This window comes from Protopterus annectens, chromosome 15.part0 (assembly GCF_019279795.1).
Source record: "Protopterus annectens isolate FY-2018-M chromosome 15.part0, PAN1.0, whole genome shotgun sequence".
NCBI classification, from domain to species: Eukaryota; Metazoa; Chordata; order Ceratodontiformes; family Protopteridae; genus Protopterus; species Protopterus annectens.
Genome location: NC_056749.1, coordinates 433,210,855 through 433,238,071, shown reverse-complemented (window position 1 = coordinate 433,238,071; position 27,217 = coordinate 433,210,855). Strand labels below are relative to the sequence as shown.

Sequence of the window (27,217 nt, the reverse complement as noted above, 5' to 3'; positions counted from 1 at the left end):
GATGCTAGAGGCCTCAGTATTTCCTTGAACTCTTGTGCTTTGTTCCAGTCAGCTTCTATATCTACAGCCTAATCTCAGTGAACCAGAGAGACTTTTGTGATCACTGCTTGCAGCTGATTGTGCCCACCAATAAATTATAGTGTGGGCCAGTTGTTTCACTGGAGATGACTTTACAGTTTCCAATTATACCCCAATGCCCTTCTTGTACTAGAAGTATGCCTGTATTGCATGTTAACTGTTCTTATTGTCCTGCTTTACCTAAATGCACTCTTTTCTTTGTCATCACAACCCTGCTGTAGGGTATATGATGAGATTATGAATATTGACTTATCTTTATACTGGAGTCTGACTACTATGAGTCTGTCACTAATTCTGATAACATCCGTCACTGTCTTCAGAAGACTCTCCAACACAGAATTCCCACATCATTTCTAGTCTGTCCCTGAGTTGTAGACTTTGGATCAAGTGGCTTTTCACCTTGACTGCTGGCTACAGATGATGAACACTCATCTACTTACCATCATGTCATCTACTTTCAAGCTGCATCCTGACAATGAACTTATATTCATTGTAATAATCTTTGGCTCATTTTTCACAGGTTTATTTGTTATTATGTCTGACTTTCACTCAAAAGAGCTATTCCAGGTAAACCAGGTTGGTCAGCCAGATACTGGCCAGCCAATAATTTATTAACCCAAGGTTTCTGGGCATTATAGCTTGCATAAACTGGCCAATAGAGGCACACATACCTAACACACTTTTAGCATGGATCCTTGGTATAGGTCTGGGTCATCAATCTACTAATCATCAGCAAACATCCATGCCCATTTTAGCAACATTAGTTAATATGACCAACTAGCATATAAAAAAAAATGTTTACACTCTTGAGTTGTTTCCATGTTTGCCTGTCTAAAGGACACTGCACACTATGTTTGATGCCTTGGCAGTTAGTCTACATAACTCTTCCCTGAGAGGCACCCCCTAGAGTCTGTGCTGTTCCCCATGACTCCATTCAGTTTAGGATACACACCCTGGCACACCTCTTATGTTTGAGGTGGAAACACCCAGCATGTTTTTAGTAGGTCAGGGGAAGCCCATACACAAAAGAGAAGAGAAGAACACGCTAATTCAATAAAGGGACTGTCTGGATTTCAGGATCAAACCTTGTACATTTTGTTTAGTTGGAGAAGACTACAGCTAATATGCCAGCCGAGTCTACTAAGATCCTGCCTATATGCAACCAAAACTCTAATATAGTGAGCACTTCACTGACCTTTAACAAAACCAACCTGAGAAGATGTTATCATTTCTAAGAGTACAGGCTGCAAACATATTACTAGACTACAAACAAACAATTTAATATCTATATTCAGCAAAGATATAGGGCTAAATGTTTAGAATTTAGTAGAATCCCTAGACAGCTTTGAAATACTATTAATCATAGAAATAAGAGAGGAATTCTTGACAACACCATGCTAACAAATAAATAAAAAAAAAAGATGGCTTACCAGAGAATGCTTTAACATTTTGTATAATTCAGTATTAAGACCATCAAGACGAGGAGCTTTTCTTGGGGGGAAGGGGTCTCACATGGTGCTCACCAGGCCAGAGTTTCTTGAATGTTATGAAATAATACATGGTATTTTGGCCCTAGAAAACAATTATTTTCACATTGCTCCAAGTCTAACCTACCCTTTAAAACATCCCTCACTTTTCAGTACGACAAAATAAGTCAAATGGAGGTTTGGCTATGAAAAACATGCAGTAAATCTATATAGCCAACAATGCTGCTAGTGTAATTAACCATATCACAATGAAACTCCATGTTGATCACAGAAGGTCCCAAACTTTATTTTGAGTGCTTTCTTTTCATAAAAAAGGCATTTCATCAGAAAATGCAATGAATTAATCTGGCAGGACTTTATATAATCCCAAACGGGAAATTATATAATTAAATACATTTAAAAACATCAAACCCTTTTTAGAAACATTGTGTGACAATCCAATAACACATTAAACAACAGGAAAATGTATAATGAAATCTTGAATGTTTATATATATATATATATATATATATATATATATATATATATATATATATATATATATATATAATATTTATATATTTATGGATTCACTTTATAATCTCGAAATACTGAAATATTAAATTTCAGTATCTTGAGACTATAAAGCCAAAAACTCACAAACAAGAAACCCCAAAACTGCGAAATTCGAAACCCCGAATGTTAAAAAAACACTACACCACACAAACACAAAAACGCCTAACTTCCGACACTACAACAAACCAAAACAATACACACGAACACAACAAAACAAATACACACACCTATCCTTCCTATAAGTAGGGGGGCAAGCCCCCCTACACCCCCCACATCCCAGCTACTTATATATACTAACACTGAGGTTGCATTAAACACTGAAAGACAAATACACCACCACACATTCTACACCCCACTTGCACAAACACACATCACATACATACAAACACCACCACTCTCAACACTTACATACTCACACTCTTCCCTTCCTACCCTAACCCACACCTAAAACTCCCCAACACACTCACATAAACACAAAACCTCCCCAAAACCCTTAAAAAAACATAACACTTATATAACGCGCTGTCAGTACTACCGCTTCATAATTTCTGGGTTCGATATTCTGCAGTTTCGCGCAACTGCAGTTTCAACACTTTGGTCTCGAGATACTGAAATTTGACATTTCAGTATTTCCAGATTTCAAAGTGAACCTATATATATATATATATATATATATATATATATATATATATATATATATATATATACATAAAAATAAATGTGTACATAAACAGTAAAATTATTATCTATGCCTGCCAGTCTGTAACTTTAAAACAGAGTTAATGGAAACATATATGTTCAGGCCTGATGGTATGATAGCATTCATTCAGAGATGATAAACCAGCTCTATGTATTTCAAATAGCAGTAGTAGTATTTTAGTATATGCACCAAAAAAAAGGGTAATTTAAATTATGTTTAGCCCATTATTATTTTTTTTGAATTACATTTTTGTTATAATTAATGTGTTTATAAATATGCAGTTGAAGCCTTCTCTCAGTTTTTCTTATACAGAAGAAATCACAGAGATACATTTTCTGGAGTATACTTTCTCAAAACTTTTACATTTATATTGTCCCAGGGAATTACTTGCTCGTATTCTACCAATATAATATAATTTAATATTTGGTCCTTCATAAATAAAATGGCATTGCCCCGGTCCCCTTCAATAGACACATCACACCAAATGAAGTTTGACGACCTTCATTAAACTTCCATAAACATAACTTTGTTAGCCAATATTTATTAAATTAAAACTGAAACATAGTATAGTTGATTGAATTCCAACATCAACATCCATGTAATGTTAATCAGGACAGCATGGCTTTGTCCATCTTGACCCAGTAAGTAACATCCATACCTTCACTCACTTACTTATGAAGCAGCGTCCCACCTCTCACTTCATTTACAAGCATCAGCATCCATATAATGTTAATCAGGACGGACAGCGTGACCTTGCTTATCCTGACCCAGTAAGCAGCATGCAAACCTTCACTTGCTTACTTATGAAGCAGCATCCCACCACTCACTTTATTTACCATTTATTGAATTACACATCCAGACAAATAAGCAGCCTCCTTACCTCCACTTGCTTATTATACTTATGAAGCAGCGTCCCATCACTCACTTCATTTACCACTTACTGAGTTAGCATTCAACCAAATAAGCAGCCTCCTTACCTCCACTTGCTTATTTATTAAGCCACCTCCAGATACACACTTTCCTTCCCACCTTATTGAAATGAACATCCAAATCCAGAGGGGGAACAGAAGAGGGCACACCTATCCCTCTTCTCCACCCTGCCCAGCTTGATGAAATAACCATAATACCCACTTATTCTACTAAAAAGGGGAGGGAGGGTGGGTAGCAAGTTCACATCAAAATATGATTCCTTACCTAGTTACACTTGCATAAACCCCACAACAAAACCTATCTTCCACATCACCCCAGGCATCCTTCCTTCCTGACATCCAACAAACTGCAAACCAACCACCCCAATTATGCTCCCTAAACCAACACCTCCTGCCACATTTGTAAACAAATGCTAATTCACATCAACAAATCTATATGAAACCCATCCCAAGGCACCACAGTGGTAGGCAATGTACCCACTTGTTAACCCTCACCCGAAAAACCCAAGTAAACTGGGAGACTTCAACTTCAGGCTTGACTCCTCCCAAAGCTTTCTTTTCCATGTGTTGCCTGTGCATCTCTATGGTGAAGCCCTACCATATGCCTTCCTTATAACATATGCCCCCAAATCCTGCATCCCAAATCTAACCACTCAGTCAATGCCAACCAACCCTCCACTACATAGAACTCAACCTACAAAAATTCATCCCCATGTGTCTGTTCCTATGTAGGCAGTGAACCACTAAATCTCAACCTTACTAACTATTCAAAATTCATATGCCATCATACTAAACTCATCAACATCAATGAATTCAAATATCCTAATACTCCCCCCTTCCAACCCTTTATCCCATCAAAAACAAATGAAAAGGTCTCCGTCACTGCCCTCAGGCTTGGCTAACTAGTCAGTCATCGAGGTCCCAAAATCCAACCCAACCACAGTTATGACTGTACTCCATCTGTGGATGACCCCAAAATCCCCACAATTAAACTTAAACACCAGCTACACCAAACCCCCGTCATGTTTCATCCTTAATTGTCCCTGCAGGACTCTCATACCACACCAACAGTCATTCACTGGAATGAGGAGATAAGATGTATCACTACCTGTCACCTCTCTCCATGAATCTCCAGCTGCCACACCCCCTTTTACAACAACATCCATTATCTGATGAGACCACCTCCTGCAGACCACAAACCAATATGAAGTCTGTGCTGATGCCATCTATGACCTCATTATATATTACTCCAACAGCCGAAACCCCTATGGAAGTACCACCATCTGCAAAGAAAAAAATAGGCATATATCACCTGAAATACATAAAACACATTTAACAACAACCTACCCACCCTCTGAATGTCCTGAATAAATCCACCTTCCAGTGCCACCTGCAAGGCCTCGATGAAGAGCTAAGCCTGCCAAACTCTCACGTCTGTTAAAATGCACAGCGCATGCACACTTAACTGGCAATCTTCGCTGTGAAAAACACACCCTCTCACTCTACCACTGATAAATCACAGATCAGGTACTTTATCTCATTACACTCCAGGTGCATCCACACTCAATTCCCACTGATGTCCCCAGGCATCAAATATTGCCTGCTCATATCTGCATCAATAATACCAAAGCATGCTATGTACAAGGTTTTAAAGCATTTTATCTTAAAGCTTATACAATGGCAAACTCAGCTGCATTAATATTTGACCTCTGTCTAGTGCAGGTAAAGAGATATTAACTGTTGTTTTTATGATATTAATTTATAGAGCTACAATTTTCACATTTTTCTAAATATATCCACAACCAAGTAACACAGACAAAACTCCTTAGTTTCATATGAAAGCGCTCAGCTAGATGAAGAAACTGCCGCCGACAGTATGCGTGCAACCCGAGTGGTTGCTGATATATTGCAAGTTGTTAACAAAATATTACAAACATAACAGTGACTGTGTTTACTGTGACCTATGAAATTCAGTCAACCCCTAGCACCTAAAGAATACTACCTCTATAAAATAGTTTGTGCTGAAGGGTTTGCCATTTATACTTCCTTCATAACCCCTACGGTCTCAGAGATATGAGCATTTGTCTAAAATGTGAGAACACTCCCCTACCCTCTAAGTAGTATGTCATTGTAAATATGTTTGCAGCCTGATTGTTCACACTGCCTAAAATGCAAGTATCTAAGCTACATGTTAGGCTTCTACCATCGTATTGACAGTAGTTATGGGTGCTGCAAAAGATGTGGAAGCCTTTATCTTACTAGGTTAACTGGGTCCTTCCTGCAGACTGAGCTGAAAATAGATTTTTAGTGTGATACGGCCTTTAAACAGTGGAACTTAATGAACCAAGAAACCAGACTCCTGTGCACAGTAAGAGACAGACTGGACAGTAAAATAATGTTTGTCCTGGTCCCCTATAAACATGCATTTTCTTCGGTCAAAATGTGTCTGCGCCCTGCCTGTGACAGTTAAGGATTCCTCATTCTCAGCACATTGAGGGAGCAGCAGAAAAATGGCTTGAATCTTTTTTTTTATAACACAGCTGGATGGAATGCATCACTCTCGCTGCCCTCCATAACCATGCCAGCAGCAGCCATTCCAAACATATATGCACTTCTGCCAAGCAACAGCCTTCCTCACTCATCACTTCCCACAATTGCTAACAACTCCCTGCACATGCACAGGGAGCACTCATCTTTTGTGAGCACCTTGCAAAGCAAGCCTGCCCAAACCAGTAGGGTTAAAATCTGAAACCAAACAACTAATACAAGTGCAATTCGAATCCTCCTTCACACCACTACCAGAAATGTCCATTGCCCAAGACCATGGCTAAACCCACTGCTGAACTGAGCATATCCACATCTCCTAGGCAACTACACAGTAGCACCACCAATTCATCAGCTAAGTGGCTTTGGCTGGAACTGCTCATGTACAGCAACAAACTGTCAATTGCAGCTGCCTCCCAGCCTGCAAACAGTCCAGAACTACAATTTTCCCAAATTACACAATCACCAGTGATAACCAAAAGTAGGAATAAACTTTGCTGCTTATATTCTCCCAACATTTAACAGAATATCTATAAGATATGACAGTATATCTGCAGGGCTTGCCTCATCATATATATATTTTAATGCAGTACATAAACTCATCTAGTGCTGTATCCATCTGCATACAGTGAGGATGGCATCTGTTAAGGAATTTATCATAGTAAACATTTTAGTTATACTTTCACTGCTCTGAAACTCTGAACAATGCCAGAACAAGATGCTCCATCCTAGCAAGTGTCCTCAGAAGAATGTGTACTCAACTGATTTGCCAGACTCTTATTTACAGCTTGCCCAGATTTCTTGCTGTAAAAGGTTGAGAGAAAAGATCCATACCAGAAAGCACCCTGCCAACAACCACTACTGTTGCATATAACTCTCAACCATCCTTATTCCCTGGTCCACCCCTCACAAAACCAGAGTCTCTCTGACAAATCACTGCAGCTGAAGTCACCGAATAACATACCATTGAGTTTCTGCATTTGCATCCCTCTCACATGCTCACCAACACAAATCCTGTTACTCCGGCGACTCTCCAAGCCAAAGAGCATAACACTATTTGGCAGCAATTATACTTCCCACCATGAGTTTGCATGCACAGTAGTAACCGTTACCTCACTCAGAGCCCGCAAAAACTCAATTACAGCTTTGGCTAAGGAAAACATACCAAAAATGATCACCAACGAATTACAAACCTGATCAAGAGCATCAGAAAACCCAAAGTGGATCTCCTCACCCAAGAAACTACCTAAACCACCCACCAATGATAACAGCCATTTTCAACAATGTGCGAGCCCCTTGCTGGATCTAACAGCCCCACACAATTGTCCACCTTATCACCATTTCTCCAGTTAATGATACAGTTTTGAAGAAGGAAAAAGGAGGAAGGCAAAATGACAACTTTCAAAGTAACCGCATTAAACAATTTTTTCGTAAGGCAGTTGTCCTTTTAAGTAAGGCTAGTTTCCAGGTGTAACATTAAAGGCAAGACTGAATACAGTACACCAACTAGCTGGACCCTCCATACCCTTACCTCATTTCCTCCCACTCATCCCTCCTTCCCATTTAACCTTTCCCTCCCCTACCCTCTCACTCCTACTAATATATTTATCTAACCCCACTCTGAAGATGTCCCTGGACAAATAGGTTTGTTACCAAACATCATTTAGTGACAAGTGCCATTTTATTATTTTGTTCGCCTGCATATTATGCCATATTTCAGAAAATACAGTTGTGAAGACTGGGTGAAGATAGATGAAGGCTGCCAGCCTAGCCAGATAGAATTTTGGAGATAATTCTGTCATCTGTAAATATTAATGTAAACCACAAGCTTGTGCTACTTCAGATGAGTTGGGGAAGGGAGACCTATACCTGGCAAGCAGGGCAGCCATGCACAGGAAAGAGACCCCCAGTACTGCTCATTGGTCTAAAAGAACCCAGGGTGGGCAGCACAGACTGCTCCAACAGAATCCGCCAGTAGCATAAGGAAGCCACTAGTCCAGGTACACGTCCAGGAGCTAGGATTAAATGTTTTGAATGCAACCAGTGGGGCCATGTGGCATACAGGTGTCCATGGAGGCAAGGTGGGGAACAAAAGGTGAGAAAGCCAGTAAGTGGGAAAAACAAAATGTCAATAGTAAATTGTCTTGAGACAACAAGGGTACCAAACTACCATCTTGCAGATGTACTGATAGGGAAGGATTTGGATGAGGCAGTACCATGTGTTTATGTAGTTACATGCAGTCAGGCTAGGAGGCAAGCATGTTGGTCTGGTAGCCTGGGGGAGACCCAGACAGACGGTATACTTGTAGCCAGGACTGGTGAGGTGGTTACTTCTGGGAGGGAGCTACCCTGTAGCAGTGAGACTGAAGGTGAGACACAGCTGCCAGTGGGTACAGATGGTCCCTTGGACAGAGTGACGGCAAAGGTAGAGGTGAGTAGTAGTACCCAGGCTGACAGTGAGGCACCACTGTCAGAGGATGCCAGACTTCCTGTGGAAGGGGAGCTGGGAAGGGTTACAAGGAGAGAATTGAGACAAGCTCAGCTTTCAGACCCTACATTGCAAGGCCTGAGGCAGGTAGGTAGGGAGGCACCTGATTCTCAAGGAAAGGGGGAATCTGTATACTGGGACAAAGGGTTACTGTACAGAGAATGGACCCCTGATGGAGGGCTAGAAGGTGAGAGAGTACAGCAGTTGGCAGTGCCTACAGCTGACCATCTGGTGCTTCTAGCCATAGCCCATGATATTTCCTTTGCAGGTCATATGGGTATAAAACATACAAAGAGATGTATTATGCAGAACTTCTATTGGTCTGGAATTTCTAGAGATGTAACAGGGTACTGCAGGACCTGTGAGCTGTGCTAAAAGGTAGGCAAGACAGGAGGCAAGGTGAGAGCTCCTTTGATGCCTTTGTCTGTGATTGAGGAGACATTTCAGAGGGTAGCTATGGATATTGTGGGTCCTCTGAGTACCCCAAATTCCACAGGGAAAAAGCATATCCTAGTGGTAGTGGATTATGCTATACAATACCCTGAGGCAGTGGCTTTGTCCTCCATTGAGGCATAGAAGGTGGCAAATGCTTTGTTAGAGATTTTCAGCTGGGTAGGTTTCCCAAAAGAAATACTGACTGACAGAGGTGCCAATTTCATGTCAGACCTGCTGGTTTGTCTGTGGAAGTCCTGTGGGATGAAGCACATGAAGACCACCCCCTACCATCCCCAGACTAATGGTCTTGTTGATAGGTTAAACTCTACAATCAAGTCCATTCTATGGCATTTGCAGATCAGTTTAAGAGGGCGTGGGACAAATATTTGCCCCATCTGTTGTTTGGTTACAGAGAGGTTCCCCAGGAATCCACAGGTTTTTCACCCTTTGAATTGCTGTATGGGCATAGGGTGGGAGACCTTTAGATTTAATTTGAGATGAGTGGGAAGGTGAGTGTGAGTCTCACAAGGAGTCTGTTGTGGCATACATCCTAAACCTCCAGACAAGGCTCAGGGTACTCATGGGCTTGGCCCAGGAGAACCTAGCAGAAGCCCAACAACAGAAAAAGGTGTGGTATGATAGGAATGCTCAAGCTAGAGAGTATGCTGTGGGGCAGCAGGTAATGGTTCTCATTCCTGTCAGACACAACAAGCTGCACCCCTCACAGACCTGACATGGAAGAACAGGCCAGATAAGGTAGTGTGGACCCCAGCATGTGATTAGGCATTCCAGAAGCTTAAAGAAGCTTTGGGAGGACCCCCTGTGTTAGCCAGTGCAGATTATAGCAAAGAATTTGTTGTGCAGGTGGATGTTTCAAACCATGGGGTGGTGGCTGTACTTAGCCATATTTCTTCAGAGGGGGAAGAGCACCTAGTGGTTTATCTCAGTCATAGGCTCCAACCCAGGGAGGAATGCTATGCAGCTGTAGAAAATGAATGTCTAGCCATAGTGTGGGCACTGCAGAAACTTCAGCCTTATCTGTATGGAAGGAAATTCACTGTTATGACAGATCACAACCCCCTAACATGGTTAAACAGAGCCAGCCAGCAAAATGCCAAGTTGCTAAGATGGTGCCTGGGGTTGCAAGCATATGATATGTCCATGCAGCACTGCAGTGGGATTAGCAATGCCAATGCAGATGGGCTTCAAGACAGGGAATGGGGTAAGGTATACTCAGATAGACCTAACTTCCTCAAGCAGCGTTTCTCCAGGGTCACTTGAAAAACTAGCTTGAGTTCTCCAAGGGGGGGGGGGGGATATGTGAAGACTGGGTAAAGTTAGATGAAGACTGCCATCCTAGCCATATAGAATTTTGGAGATAATTCTGTCATCTGTAAATATTAATGTAAATCACATGCTTGTTGTCTTAAATGGTAAAAATAGTGTTACATGTGGAACTGGAAAAAATGTAACAACAGTGCACTCTACTGACCAAGCAAAGCATGTTGTGACCCTTTGATGTAAACATGGCTCCAGCCGGTCTAGATGGAGGAATTCTTGCTATTGTTTTAAGGCCAAAGTTAATGGCCAGAATTTGCATGCATACATGTCCTTAATTATTTTGCTTCCTGACCAGGTGTAAGCTTACTAAAGAATGTATCATGTCAGCCTGGGAAACCCAGGGAAGTCTGAAGAATGATGTAATGTGAACCAGGAATGTGAGTTTAAAAACAGAGAGAATCAGAGAGCCTTAAGCATTTTTGTCTTGACCATCCAACTCATCAGCACTCTGCCTTTGCTCTATATGTAAGTTTATCTTAGACTTGTGTTTTCTCTTAGAAATAGCTGGAAACTAGAAAGATTAGACTAAGTGTTTTATGTGATGTCAGAACTGCACTACTGAATTATTTTAAGTATTTCTCTGTGATCTCTGAACTCTTGACTAGCACTGTGTAGTAAAAAGTATTGTCTTGTGTTTTTAATTATTATTAAATATTTTAAACCCTTTTAACTGTGGCTGTTTTGTGTAGAGATCATTTAAGCTCTAGAGTACATTGCATGTATATCATGATCCTGTACCAAGTCACTCTAATAAGCCTTGACTGTTTAGTTGCACTTACCAGTTGCATAATAATATTGCACACTAATAATTGACACCATTTTAAGGGCCTTTGGGTAGCTGATAATTATTAGCTGAGTGGTGGCTGTGATTTCTACTGTATAGTCTGGGTAAAAGGGGCACAGCTGGAGAACCTGTGCCAGCCTTTACCAGGAGTGTCTGTGTGGTATAAAACGCTTATCTCAAAGTGTGTCTGTGTGTGTGTGTGTGTGTGTGTGTGTGTGTGTGTGTGTCAGCTACTTGGGCAGAGACACAAAGCACTGGTTGGACAGAGAGGTTGCTGGAGGTTTTAGCTTGCCCATTAGGCTGAGATATGGACCCTGTAGCTGTTCCAATGGGGAGTCTTATTGGGGACTTGGAGAGCAAGGGAGCGACAAGCCCCAGACTGACTGTGATCCCTGTGTGCTCTTAAGGGAAATTGCACTTTACTGTGTGTATTTGTTATCCTTTCCTCCTATATGAGATGCCCCTCACTGGTGTTAGTGGTGAGGATTGAGGCTCCTTGATTGGTGGGCCAGGGCACAGGTGTCACAATGATATTTCCTTCTATATATAAAAATGGGAAGCAAACCAAGTTTAAATTTTGTCAGAAACCAGTTACCATTTCTTATATCTAATATAACTCAGTGAACCTGAGTCTAATGAAAATGTTAAGACCATGACAAAATTAAAATAATATCTACTGCTATCTTGTTGGTCCCAAAGGAAAATGAAAAATAGGATAATACTTTTTACATCTTTGATGACTATTTTTTCTTACATAGCTAATACAAAATTATTTAGATATTTTCTATATAAATATTTGTCTAATTCAGTAAAGGAAATGCTGTCAATAGACATGAACCTTGATAACCAGACTATCTGCCTCTTAACAATAATTCATTTTTGTTTAGGGGGTGACTACTATTGCAGTGCAAATATATATTGAGAGAAGTAGGTTATCTATAAATCATATGCTTAAATCTCTTGTTGACATAGTCCTCGTATAGATTCATGCCTCAATAATCAATGGTACTGTCTGAAATAGTATATGTTAATTTATAAAATTCAATGGTTGTGTAAGTAAACAATTCTTCAATTAAATCAGTATTACCCTTCTAAATAATAAATATATTATCCCAAATAATGTGGGATCAATATAGGTAATTCAACAGAAATCTTTTCTCACTAACAGGAGATGATTATAAAAGGATTACTGCTGATGCAGCTCCCACTATGACTCTTTAGGCCTGGTTGATGTATTCACCTACAAACTGAAAAAAGTTATATAGGAATATATTCATGAAAGTAATATCTGTAAAACAGTTCTTACTCAGATTGTGTGGGATCACCATAAAAAGATCATGTACGTCTGCAGTCACAAAATTAAACTATAATTAAAATAAAGCTTACAAATGTAATATAGAAAATGCCAAAACCCAAACTGATCAAGAAACCCCTCTAACATATTATCGATAAAAATAGCTCGGGGATCAGTTTTTGTCACCCCCCCCCCAATATAATACGACATAGTGGGAGAGTCACAAACATCCTCCTATATTTTTGGGATGTCAAAATCTATGAATCAATGGATTTTTAATGGCCAAAAATGACCTGAACTTTAAAAATTTATCACAGATGTCATTAGTCTTAAATAGCAGTCTCTCCTTAGACTACATGTTACTCTGCTTTTAGCTTGTCTGTATGTTTGCTTATACACAAACAACTTCCCCTCTTTATTTCCAGGAGACAAAGTGGAAGGTCAGTATGATAGCAAAGCAACTTACTTGACTTGGGATCAAAAGTCTGCACTAAGTCCTAAAGAACATCTCTTCAAATACAACTAAACTCTACTCATATGCCACCTATTTAATTGGAAATTATAATCACGTGCTACCTTCAAATACCTATATTGTATCTGGACACCTTGACCGTGTGCCTCTTCTACAAGTGCCTCTAGTTGCTTAATCTGGACCTTGATAATTTGAAACATTTCAGCTCTTGCCCAGTTATACAGCCTCACATTTCTTCTTTAAGACAGCCCACAAAATTATTTTTGGGAATCTGCCTATTAAATTTGAATGATGAAAGGCATTAACCCCTTCATCAATATTTTATACTCAATCTGGTCTCTTCAGGATTGAGGGAACTAATATTCCTTGTGGGATAACTTTATTAAAATTCAGTAATTGAACATAAACAGTAAACCACCTTACAATCAGTTAAAGGTAGTATAACAATTCCAGTTTCCAGTGGCCCACTGACCAAATGTCCTGAGCCTATCCAGTAATCAAGGTAGCTGTAATACTTCTAATAGATGTACCAAAGGTCAATTCTTAGGCATCTGGACGCTGTAACCACCAAACATCAGCCAGGTCAAATTCCTTTAAATACACTTCCAAAATGTTTTGGATTCTAATCTCTCTCTCTCTCTCTCTTTCTTTGCAGGGGGAGAGGCATAATGACAAGCTGAATTTAACACAAAATTGAAATCTGCCACTAAAATTTGGTGATAGTTTAAGTATTATTAAAACAGGATTCCAACAAATGTAGTAAATCATTGTTACACCCACACATATTAGCAATAATAAGGAGGTGTTCCCCTGTCTGAAAACAAATGCACATACCCCTTCCAGACATTACCATATTTTGCTCAACAAGCATCTGGCCTAATGTGGAGTTCATAAAAAATACCACTATGGCGTTTACAGCCCAACATAAGGATATGTCCTTCCCTCAAAGATTAGTGATTCTATTATATTTAATAGCGATCTTAGGATCTTGTATGCTGACAGCATCTCTTTTCTGCTGCTTAACTCAACAATTCAAAACTTTTGTCTTGTTGGAGAATTAAGACCTTTCATATTGACTAAAAGAAACTTGAACATAGGTTACAAACTTCAGAAAATGTAACACTCCTATCCAATGAAAAACAGACCAAAAAGAAAACAATACATTGATAAGCTAACAGGTTTAAACCTGAACAGTTGGAAATTGAGCTATTTAATTGAGCAAGCTTCACTTGCTACTGGGTGATACTTGACCAGGCTTACTGATCTTTCTAAAAAAGGAGCTGTACCAACTGCCAAGAGATGAGCAACCTACACCTTATCCTGCCAATTAAAAGAAGTAGTAGCAGGAGAAATATTTTTGGGCAACTAGTACTAGCTCTGTGGGTGCATGGCAAGTAAAACTTCTGTAATATACTAATGGAAATTTCTGACACTGCTGGCAGAAATATAGAGTAAATCTGACTTTTTGTTTTGTATTACATCTGTAATTTTCAGTGCGCAGACATTATAATGCTTAGCTTTGTGGTGCCGGTTATTAATTGTAACAAAAACAGAACCATAAGAAAGGTAAATACTAATAGTGTGGTAATAATAATTATTGCCTGTTCATTAATGATGGTGCCTGTTCATTAATGATGGTGCATTTATGCAAAACTATCACAGTTGAACAAAAATGGTATTGCCTAAGTGGGCATTTTTCTGGTCACATTGCCATTTAGTTTAGCAGTGGATCAGTATTTCAATGGATTAAGTCCATATTTATGATTTTCTGCTGAAGGTGTTAAGCTTTTAAAAATATATTTTGTCAGTGGATTGGTACATGCAGTGTGTCCACCTCTGTTCTATAGTTGTTCTAAAAAGGATTATTTTGTGGTTACATTTACCACTGATAACAAAAGTTTATGATTTTGTCACAAAAGTGGTATATGTGTATGTGTACCTTAATAGAAAATGTTTTAGTAGATTACTGTTGCAATATTCAATGCTATGTGGATTATATCTTGCTCAAGATATAATGTCCATCTAGTTTCCAGAGCTGCAAGGCAACTTACACATGCCATAACCATAGACAGCTCTAGGAGAGCACATATATCACTGGTTTGGGAGAAAAAGGAAACAGAGATTTCTCGCCTGAAGGTATTTCCCTCAAATTAGGACTTATCTTCTAAGCTTTAAAGGATCATTAGCCAACCATCAGTTCCCCAAAGCATTATCTTCAGTAACAAGAATGTTCTGATTACTTTTATACCCTAAACCACTGTTGTATGTGTTTTCCTTGAGCCCTCAGTAGTTAGGACATGTGTATAGTTTCTTGAAACTTTGAAATCTGGCCAGCTGTTTTATCCTGGGCAGGATATTACCCAGATACTGCAACAGTGATCTAACACTGAACATTTAAGATCATGCCATACATTAGGTTTTACTAAAGGTTCCAGAACTTGTCAGAGGTTAGAAATTTGTCACCCATCATTAACCACCATACCCAACATGATCCAAGAAAAACTGTCACAGAGGGATATCATAATTACCTTTCTTAAAAAGGTGGCATGTATTATGTCAGCCAGTTTATATTATGCTGCAGCTTTGTCGTTTACATCACAATGCATTTTTTTCTTGTAGGTCATTTCACCCAATCCTTGGAGCAAGGTATTATGTATAAAATTATGCATTAAGATCTCAGTTATTCATCGATTTACTCATACTCAGTAGGGTTTGGCAAAAGGGGAAAAGGCATTACTGCTCAAATATTCAGGAATTGCATCCCTGTAGTGCCTCAAGTAATTTTACTAACTCTGGGAAAATAAGCAATTCTCTGATTAAACTAGAAGTTCCCAATATTTTTTGAAAATAAGGGTCTTGAATATATGAATATATTAATATATGATATGCTCTTTGGCAGCTACAAAGTTGAATAGCATTTTGTTTTGGTGTTCTTTCAAAAAGTGCAGACATTTATACTACAAAAATAAATGGACAATGGCTCATTTTATATAATCAAAACAAGATATATCTGGCATAATAGTTATAGTTTTAATTGTCAAAATTAAAATATGGTAAATATTTGTTGAAACCATTGTAAGTAGTGATTTGGTTTGAATTTATTATTACTCCTTATTGTGATGTCCCCTCTCTTTGTCAGTAATCAAGGAGCCTGAATCCTCACCACTAACACCGGATAGATATGTTCACTTGGACTACAAATGGATACACTCAGTATTTCCAGATGCAGACCTCTCTACATCAAGCCCAATTTCCCTTAAGAGCACACGGGGAACACATTCACCCCAGGGTCTGGGTTTTTCTCTCTCTGTCTATCCTCAGGTCCCCAGAAAGGCACCTCACTGGTACAGCTGCAGAGTTAAGTCCTCAGCCAAGTACCCAAGCCAAGTCCTCCAACACTCTCTCTCTGTGAAACCAGTGCTTTGTGTCCCTGCTCCAAGTAGATGACACACATACACTGTGAGATTTGGTTCACACACACACACACACACACACACACACACACACACACACACACACACACACACACACACACACCTGGGAAAGGCTGGCACAGATTTACCTGTTGTGCCTCCTCCTGACCAGACTACAAGGTAGTTATCACTGCCACCAAGCACTACAAAGCCAGCTATCTAAGGCTCTTGCAAGGGTACCCAATTACACTGAGTGAAGTTAATACTGATACTAATGGTAATGTTGACCAAGTGGTAAGGCTTTCAGGAGTGGTCAGAGCTGTCACCAAATAAATATATATAAATACTCTCAAAGGTCAAAATATTTCTCTAAATGGACCAGCCACTATTAAAAGTTTAAATATATTTAATAACAAATAATAAAAGAACATGAAAATATAAAACATCTATTTACAGTAAACACCAGAGTTTCAATTACAGGAAATATTAAAAATAGTACAGCTGGAAAGATTTACATAGTTACAGAAAAACAATAGTTAACTATTCTTACTATATTTTCCTAACTGATTTAGAGAATTACTATCCCTAGATACATACTAGCACAAGGCAAGATGAAGTGGGGGAATTAGCTTCCTCCTCTGTCAGGTTCCAAGAACAGACTGCTCCTGAGACTTCAGTCTCCTCTAATATAAAAACATTATTTCTGTTCAGAATGACATCACATACATCTGGTCATCTGACTCTGTTTCCTGCACTGTCCCCCATCACTAGAAGATGTCAGGATTTTAGCACCTACATGTCAATAATACGCACACAAGAGCATTGCTCAGATCTGCTGCAGCTGCTGGAAGTCATAAAACTATAAAACACTTCCCTTCTTCCTACAGGTACTAATAAACCATACTTCTTACAGGTGTTGAGTCTCTGGCTTCATTCAAAATTGTGAGATAACATCCTTATGGCACAGGCCCAGTATTTAATTTATTTGCTACTTTTTAAGTTTGAGATTAACTTATTCTCTTCCAGTATCTTCTGTCACAATATATACATTTAAACAGTTACAATAATGCATGTGCATTTCTTTTCTTTCCAGCAGCTGTACAAATCATTCTGATATACAAATGACATATAATTCTTTACAAAATTCCAGCTAGCTGTGCTGGCATATGTTACACATTGACTCCCCTACTTGTGGCATGTCTGGCAGTACCTCCTGTCATCACACATATATTTGCAATTTTTTCCCTTTATAATCCAAGTTTAAATGATTGTTTAATATTGTATTTAAAACTGAGTAATTACAGTTTATTAAAAACAGATGCTGTATTAGAGTTCAATACACTTCATTTGATTGGAGGTCAATTTGCCATTGTGTAATTGAACAATAATCTTAAACTAACCCAGTGTGGAATGCTTCACTGTAATGCTTCCTTTCTTTCATGTATTTACATATTCATTCACTGCTTTATTACTTTTATTTATCAACTAGAACAACTGTAATGGGTAATATCTAATGTGTTCATTTGTTGACCAAGTACATGGGCCAAATCTTGTGGACTTATTTATTCACAACAGACCACACACAAAGTTAAACTTTCTTGATTGTATAAAGCAGCAAATCAATAAGCACGTCTTTGGAAGGTGGGATGAAATGGAAGTACCCAGTGAAATTTCATCCATATAGACAAAGACATAGAGCATGCAGGCACCGCACAATTAGCATAAAAGGTCAGAACTGAACCCAGGACCCCACAACTGACAAACAATAGCCAGTCTACTACCATGTCACCAATCATCTATGCCTCACACTGCATTCTATCACCTAAACGCTGAAAGTCCAATATTAACAATACAGTAGTCATACCTTCCTGCTTGAACATACTTTATCTTTTATCTGTTCTTACTGTTCATGCTGTAATAGCTTACACTCAGTGCTGTGACCTAATATAAACCAGCCGTCTTTAATAGCAGCCATAAACAGTATGTTTTGTTACAAAGGTCAGATGTGAGAAAACATTATAATACCATGGAAAATATTCTAGTGTTTGCTTTAATTTGCTTTTGCAGATTTCATCCTTTTACTGTTTAAATAATATTCAGCTAAAGAAGCTAACAACACTGATCCTTCAGCCAATAGCTAGCTGTCCCAGGAGACTGCAGCTGTTATCTTCTTTCACTTGCCAGGCTTTATCAGAGACAGAAAAAGTGTTTCACAAAATAAAAACTGCTACATGGCTCTGTGTTTTAGCATAATGCATTGCTAACAGGATTTCCCTTAATGTGTTGCTGTGATAGCAGACAAAGGAGATAAAGGAACTAGTCACAATTATTTAATAATTTGACAGCTAGCTTTTCTTTTAGCAGCAATTCAATTCTCACTCATCTTCCTAGTTCCTGTGCATTACACAGGCAAAAATAATTGTTTTATACATGAATGCACTAATACTGAATTTCATTTTAGTATAATACATATCCAGCAGGATATCTTGGGGCTAAATTGTGCTGTAAAAATACATTCTTGAATCCAAAGTGAAGCGTGTAGCCAGATCTCTATAGCATCCTTAGATTTGACTGCATTTTAGCAGTAATCCACATGCTTGAACTTACAGTCATTTTTCTCTGTATTTTATTCTTATAGTATTTCCCTGTTTTTGGCCTCAGTTATCTACTTTTGCATGCATGTCACCTTCTAAGCTGGTCACTATCATTTATTGACTTATATTTGGGTCATTACATCTGGATTATGTAAACATTGAAAAGGAGCACAAAAACTACTTGTGAAGTCTGTGACATCACCTGTCTTAGTGCTAGTCAGATGTAACTTTCTCAGGAAGTCAACATCACCTGTTATTACATGAACAATGTTTGTTGTTTACATGAATGTCATATCTTAACATACAGTTGGCTCAATGTCTGTCTTAGAATATATATATATATATATATATATATATATATATATATATATATATATACACACACACACACACACATATATATTTGTAACCCTTCTGTTTCAGTTATGGTTTGGAGATTTTATAGTTTCATAGGTAAATACTAGGCTAATTGTCCTGGAGGGGCATTTTAAGCCTAGCTAGTAAATCAAGATCAGAATCAAACCCTGTACCTTGTGTTTATGAGGAGAAGACCTTAACCATTATGCCACCCACCCTCATCACCCTGACTCAACATGATTCACTAAGACAGAAATTAAAATAAAGATATTGTTGACATACAGATGGTTGTGTCATTTTTTATGTTAATTTCCTCTACTGATATGGCCAGTTGCTATGGTTTAGAGAGATACTGCTTGGAGAACAGTCAAGGCAACCTAAGACTGATTAGCAGCTTGGGCACATGATGAACATAGCAGGAGAGGATGGATGTCCCCGTCTGGTGGGGTGGGGAGGTAGTATGAGACTATTCAGTGTTTCAGTCTCTCGGAGGAGGGGTGACACTAAAAGAGGCTGACCTGGTGGTGGACATTCAGCCAATAAGCCCATCATTGTGAGTACATGAGAAAATGCACTTGTATCAAGAAAGGCTTTATGGTCACCTCAGTGATACAGAACATCCAATCCACAACCAAGGGGAGGGTTAAGCATAAATATGTATTTATTGCCAAGATACAGCAAGTGCACAAATCACTGCTGAAGCTGCCTATGTGATGGCTATCCTCAGGCAGCTCTTGCCTTCATTGAGGAACACCTAGGATGGGGGGGGGGGTAAATAAGTATGGCTGCTAGAGAGATGCCTGATGGTTAGCAGGCTCTACAAAAAAAAGGTCTCTAGTGACATGCCTGATGACAGTTCACTTGTACAGATAGATTTTTCTACTTTTATGCTGTTATGAAGTTTTGTCCTTTTTGCTGGTGGCCTGGGGCCTATCTGAAAATGTCCCCTCTACTTGGTAGGCCATCTAACGAATTACTGTATGAGAAAAAAGCTATTTGAGAAAACAGAAAGGGATGTCAAGATTTCTCTGTTTGGAATGTATATGTCTTAAAGAATGATATTAAAGAGTATAATGGCTAAAACGCATGAAGAAATAGCATGGAGATGTGCAGTACTGATGCTACACAGATAAACTACCCAGCCGCAAATTGCAGCTTGCATAATGACATATAACCACCAGATTTAACACCAGGGAAGCCATTTAGCATCAGTTAATTTAACATAATGTTAAGTAAACCCAAATAAGCTGTTTATAATATGTATAGTAAAAAAAGAAACAATAAGTAAGGTATTAAAATATATACCATAGAGGAAATGAGTATTATGTCTTATTATGGTAGATACTGCAATGCACATGCAGACAGAAATATATACAAAGTGTTTTCAGGAAAAGGAGGCCAGATAATCTAGACCCGTGTTGTAGATGTAATGGTACCAGTTATGACCAAGTTAGCCAGGGTTTGATTAGGGGCCCATACAATGGAGGACCTGAAAGGGATAAAGCCCTTACACCTCCTAATTTATTAATGCTACAGCCTTCATCCACCACAAAATTCACACTGTTCTACTCACAAGTACGCCATATGCACTTATGGCCTTCAAAGTAAGATACATCTTCCATCCAGACATATAACAATATACAATGGCATGCCACTGAATAAAAAAAAGACTTAGAGGGATGTTGCCCAAGAGACATGTGCTATTACCACAACATGGTGTGAAATGATGGTAATTATATGTCACTCAAGAGCAAACCACATAGTGCAGGATGTAGGGCACATCAACTTGTCATACTAGTATAAAAAATAATAATAGTATAATAAGTAAATAATTAGTAAGTCAGTGTGGATGTATCAAAATAAACTGTACACTCACCATGGCCAGCATAAAGGATTTCACTTTACTACATTCCATATAAGCAACAGGAGCCAGCCCACCTGCATAGGTGACAAGACATCCTACTCAGTGGCTACAGGTGCATGACTGACTAGCAACCTAGGAAGATGGAGAGTCAACTGTGTTGGTAGGGGTTAGTTGCTGACATTCACTTCACCTGTCTTTGGGGAGGGAGATGGATGTGCCACAACCATACCATTACCCTATGTAATGTACACTGTGGTTTCAAGTAACAGCAGATGCAGTGGACTCATTGTATTGTGCTGTCAAGAATGTACAGAAAGGCAAATAAAATGTACTGTGTTCTCATGAATGTACAGAAAGGCAAAGAAAATCATTGCATGCTAAGCTGCAAGAAAAATGGGAGATAGGAAAAAGAAAAAAATAGTAACCAAGCAGTAGTACAGCAAGCCTACCTGTATCCAGCTGTCTTCCCCAATGTTAAGTGTGACCCAAACTTAGATAATCCAAAGGGACTTTCTTCCCTGGAGAGGGACAACTTGTCTGGTGACAACACAGTAGACACTGGGGTATTAATCCAGTGAAGCATGAAAACAATAGTAGGGCATAGCTATGTGGAGTGGAAGGAAAGTGGGCACAGACATCAAGGGCAGAACTGAAAAAAATGAAAAAAATATCTATATCTATTACCTATATGTACACAAACACACACACATGCAAACACACACACACACACACACACACACACACACACACACACACACACACACACACACACACACACACACACACACACACACACACACACACACACATGCACGCATGCACACACACACACACACACACACACACACACACACACACACACACACACACACACACACACACACATATACAGTGTAAGACACTGCATTTAGTTCAGCGCCCTCAAGGAAGCAGCAGGGTACACAGCTTACACAAAAAGCACAGCCTAAAGACATAGCACAGTGCAATGCACAGCACTGGATGTACAGCCCAAGGACATAGCACAGTACAATGCACAACACTGGATGTACAGCCCAAGGACATAGTACAGTACAATGCACAACACTGGATGTACAGCCCAAGGACATAGCACAGTACAATGCACAACACTGGATGTACAACCCAAGGACATAGCACAGTACAATACACAGCACTGTATGTACAGCACAAGGACATAGCACAGTACAATGAACAACACTGGATGTACAGCCCAAGGACATAGCACAGTACAATGCACAGCACTGGATGTACAGCACAAGGACATAGCACAGTACAATGTACAACACTGGATGTACAGTTTAAAGACATAGCACAGTACAACACACAGCACTGGATGTACAGCCCAAAGTTATAGCACAGTACAATGCACAACACTGGATGTACAGCACAAGGACATAGCACAGTACAATGCACAACACTGGATGTACAGCCCAAGGACATAGCACGGTACAATGCACTGGATGTACAGCACAAGGACATAGCACAGTACAATGTACAGCACAAGGACATAGCACAGTACAATGCACAACACTGGATGTACAGCCCAAGGGCATAATACAGTACAGTGCACAGCACTGGATGTACAGCACAAGGACATAGCACAGTACAATGCACAGCACTGGATGTACATCCCAAGGACATAGTACAGCACAGTGCACAGCTCTGGATGTACAGTTCAAGAAAATATCAAAGTACAATGCACAACACTGGATATACACCCCAAGGACATAGCACAGCACTGGATGTGATTTTTTTTGAAGGACAACATCTATGTACAGTGCCCAGTCCTGAAGACATGTTCAGACAGACAGTTACAATGTGCTTATGAAATATAGGGAGTCAGCAAGCTGATAAGTCACCAAAAGTGGGCATGCCAAGCCACTAACAAATCATGGTGGTAAAAGATAGTTGGTATAAAAAGGAATCAGCAGTAGGTAAGCATGTAAAACAGACTGTAAAGGAATGCTACAGGGCAATGTGCAAACCAAAATAAAAGTGTTGTCATTCTTTTTTATTTTATTTCATGTTATTTTTTTTTTTACAAAAATATTTTTAACATTTTACAAACATAACAAATATGTAGTAGTAAGCAACACATGGGAATAGTTTCTGAAGCAGGCAGGGAGTAGGTATATAGCACATGTAATTTTATTTTATTCTTTGTTTATGCTAGTCAGGGAAACCAGGTGATCCCACACCATTCAGTACCCTACAAAGTGAAATAATTCCTGTACCGTATTAAATGGTATGAGTCTGACCCATCAGTTGTAATCTGTGACTTCCTCAAGTACAATAGAGACCTGGAGGAAAATGAGAATTCCAGAAAAGCTTTATTCTGTTCAGTTCTCTACACATACATGAGTACAGAAGTTGCTCACAAAGGAGAAGCCATGACATTACATTCCCAGTAAGCCATATACTGAGACACAACAACATCTGAACCCAGTATGCTGAGTGGATACTGTCCGGGCCCATTCTATCACAGAATGAGCCTGACAATACTGACAGCTGATAAAAGCATAGCATTCTTACTAATAAAATACACATTAGCTGCATAAACAGCTTGAATGGTACACTAAGCACATCACAACAGCAGCTTGTATCATTTACCTAGCACTTATAATCAAACTATCGCAAATACAAACTAACATAAGCATAAGTACCTAACAGATTGTTGGTACAGTTACTCTTAGCAGTAGGGTGGGGTGAAGTGGGCAGGGTGGAACCTATCCCATGCACCAAGGGTCAGAAGATATTATCAGGCAATCCTTTAGTAATAGTGCATTCTGGCTTTTACATGCCAATACTGCACCTGCAGCCAAAGCTGAGTGCTATAACATACTGCATGTAGTCTAAATGTAGCAGTTTCCTGCAGTTTAAAACAACGTTTTTTTTTTTGTAAATAACTTAAGCAGTTTAGTGCTCTGTTTTCCATGTCCCTAAGCTGTAGCAACTGCTTTTTACAAAAGTAGCAAGTGGTTTGCTACAGTTTAAGGAAACAGAATGAGCTTATTTTTTTTCTCTCATCTGTGGAAGGAGTGGTGGAGACTGAGTGCAGAAATGGGACTTGATTGACTCTTGCATTTCAGGAACACCAGGTAAGATCCCAGACCTTCTGGTTGCTTTCTTTCTTTCTTTTTTTTTTTTACCTCGACCATGTTAAGATGTGTCAGATTGGGGAATGGCTCCAGGCACTGAATGAGTCAGCTATGTTTCTGACTCTTGGCACAACCAAAACATCTCTGCAGTCTCATAATGTCAATAAATATCTAAACAAAAACCAATTGTGAATGATATAGCAATGGAAACTTTGCAATGCTAGCATTGATACAGAACCAGGAAGATAATAACATATAACAGGTGAAGGTACACGCAATCCTATCATGAGGTACAGAAACAGTAACATATGGCACCAGAATAATGATTGTATTGCATTAAACATATCACTCCCCAGGGTGAACACAATAGGGGTATGCAAGCATATGGAGGTTTTGAAAACATTTTAAGAAGAATTGCAAGAAGTTCTCCAAACATTTCTTAGATAGACCTCTAATATTAATCCAGGATAAACCTATCACTCATACAAGGCCTACAACAGCACAAAATCAAGTGCTCTTGTGAACCTCAGAACTGAACTTCCATAAAAAGAAAATAAGAAAATGACATCTTTGAGGTGCACAACTACCCACAAGGAATCTCAGACATTGAACATTTCAATTATCTCCCAACCCCAGGTAGGAATTTTGTTTGCCACGTGGTCACCCAGACCATGTCTGCAAAAGCACTTACAGCTTATCAAAAACAAAACCAAGTAGTGGTGCTTATAACATGTAAAATATGATAACTGTAAACATAACATGCTCAGTAACTCTGAACATGGAACATTAATCGCCTGTTTAACACTTTTGTCTTATTTCTGATAAAATTAATACCTGCACAGATTACACATAAATATATATTTTTAAAGCTAGAAGTATGAATAAAGTGGTTAAATTAAGGCATAAAAACATCATAAGAACAAATTTTTGCAACTGATATAAAATGAATCATTTGCAGTTTACCACTTTTTGCTAATTGGAGCATATTATGTAGGCTTTTTTATTTCAGTAAAAGATTATTAAATGATGCTTTCTGGATTAATTTATAAATCGTTCATGATAGTTTGCCATCAGCATGAACGGAAAAGAAATATGTCATTGTAATGTGGAAAACAAAACATTCCATGTGCATTCGGGAAGCAAATGATTTTTTTTATTCAACAGCGTACAATGTCACAATTTTTAGGTAGATATTTTAAAATAGCTTGTGATGTTTTTCCATTATGGTTATTTGCAGTGCAAAACATGGAAGCTCACCTGTCAGATGTTGGCTTTAAATTATTTAAAACTTGTTTCACATCATTGCATGGCATGCTGCAATATGCATTGTGCAGCAAAAGGTTATGTTGTAGCAAGGTGTTTGTCACTAAGCTACATTGTTAAAGGTTAGTTTCAGAGCTACAGCAGGAAAACTATTTTTCCTCATATGGCATATTTTACAATGTCTACTGGAAAAGCAGTGCTAATGTCTCTACAATTTTAAAGCATACCCTGGTACTTTCACTAGGAAAATGATATTTCCTTAAACATTTAGCAAACCACAATGTGCATTAAGGAAATGGGTGAAGAAGAATATTAGCATGATCATCAAAATATGTGTTCTACAAAGCAGTGCTATTTTCTTTGTACTATTAAAACATGCTATCGGACCTGCACTTGAAAAGCTGTATTTCCCCATCCATTTTGCATTAATCTTTACTGTGCAATACAAGGTAGTGATACTGTTATTGTGCAGTAGGCAAATGTGTATGACAGAGCCGATGTCCCCACGACTTCATCCAATGTTTCTTCTACCTACACCAAATTGTTCCATTCATTCCGAGCGCATGTGAACTGGGCATTCCATGGTTAGGCAAGAGGTCTATGGCAGATTTCTTCTTGCTTGGGAATCCTGATCAGTCCTCCTTTCCCTGGCAAGAGTCAGGTGGTAGGGAATGGACCAGTTTGCTGTTCCTGTGGGGTAGCCTACCATCTCCTCATGGTAGTACCTCCCTCCCACCTCAGCAGCTGCTACGAGCATTGACATTACTGTCTCCCAAGTGGCAGCATGCCTCTGCAGATGGAATTCCCCTTGGTTTCTAATGCAACTGCACTTTAACAGTGTGGACATTTTCAAGCTTAATTACTGCAATGTAATTCAGATTAGTAGGATAATTGGCTGATTTAATTCATAATTCAGAAACCTATGGCTAAAAACTTGTATAACTAGTACAATTCCAGACATTTTTATTTATTTTACATTTGTTTACCAGGAAAGTCCGATTGGGCATGAATCTCATTTTCAACAGAGGCCCGGGGAGAAAAACTCCAGAAAGATTAGTACAGAAAATGAAATACAGTAGACAGAACACAATACACAGGTTGTCAAAGTACAGTACAAAGGAAATTAAGGAATTGTTACATGGTACTGTAACATAAGCATATAATTATACAATGTAAAATAACATTATGTGGAAAAAATATATAACATAGTTGCAGAGCATTACATTCAGTAATATGGTTGCATTTCTACAACGGCTAAAAACAAAAGACTATGAGATATATGAGTATTGCACAGTAAGATCAATATGGGAAGCTAAATAGGCATTCCTTAGCAACTTAAGGGAATGGGTATTTCAAGAATGTCTTCTGAAGAGCTAGTTGTTTAAGTAGAACATCTGTCATTAAATAGAATTTCAAACCATAAGTCAGACGTGTATGAAAATTATTCTTGTGAGTTACTTTTACAGGGGAAAAATTAAATGAAGGGGAGAAACCTGTACCAAT

At 38.9% G+C, this 27,217-nt stretch overlaps 1 long non-coding RNA gene across 1 annotated transcript in view; it reads right to left on the bottom strand.

Moving 5' to 3' along the window:
• LOC122789736 overlaps positions 1–27,217 on the bottom strand; it is an 821,846-nt gene that overhangs the window by 788,572 nt on the left and 6,057 nt on the right. The window lies entirely within an intron of this gene.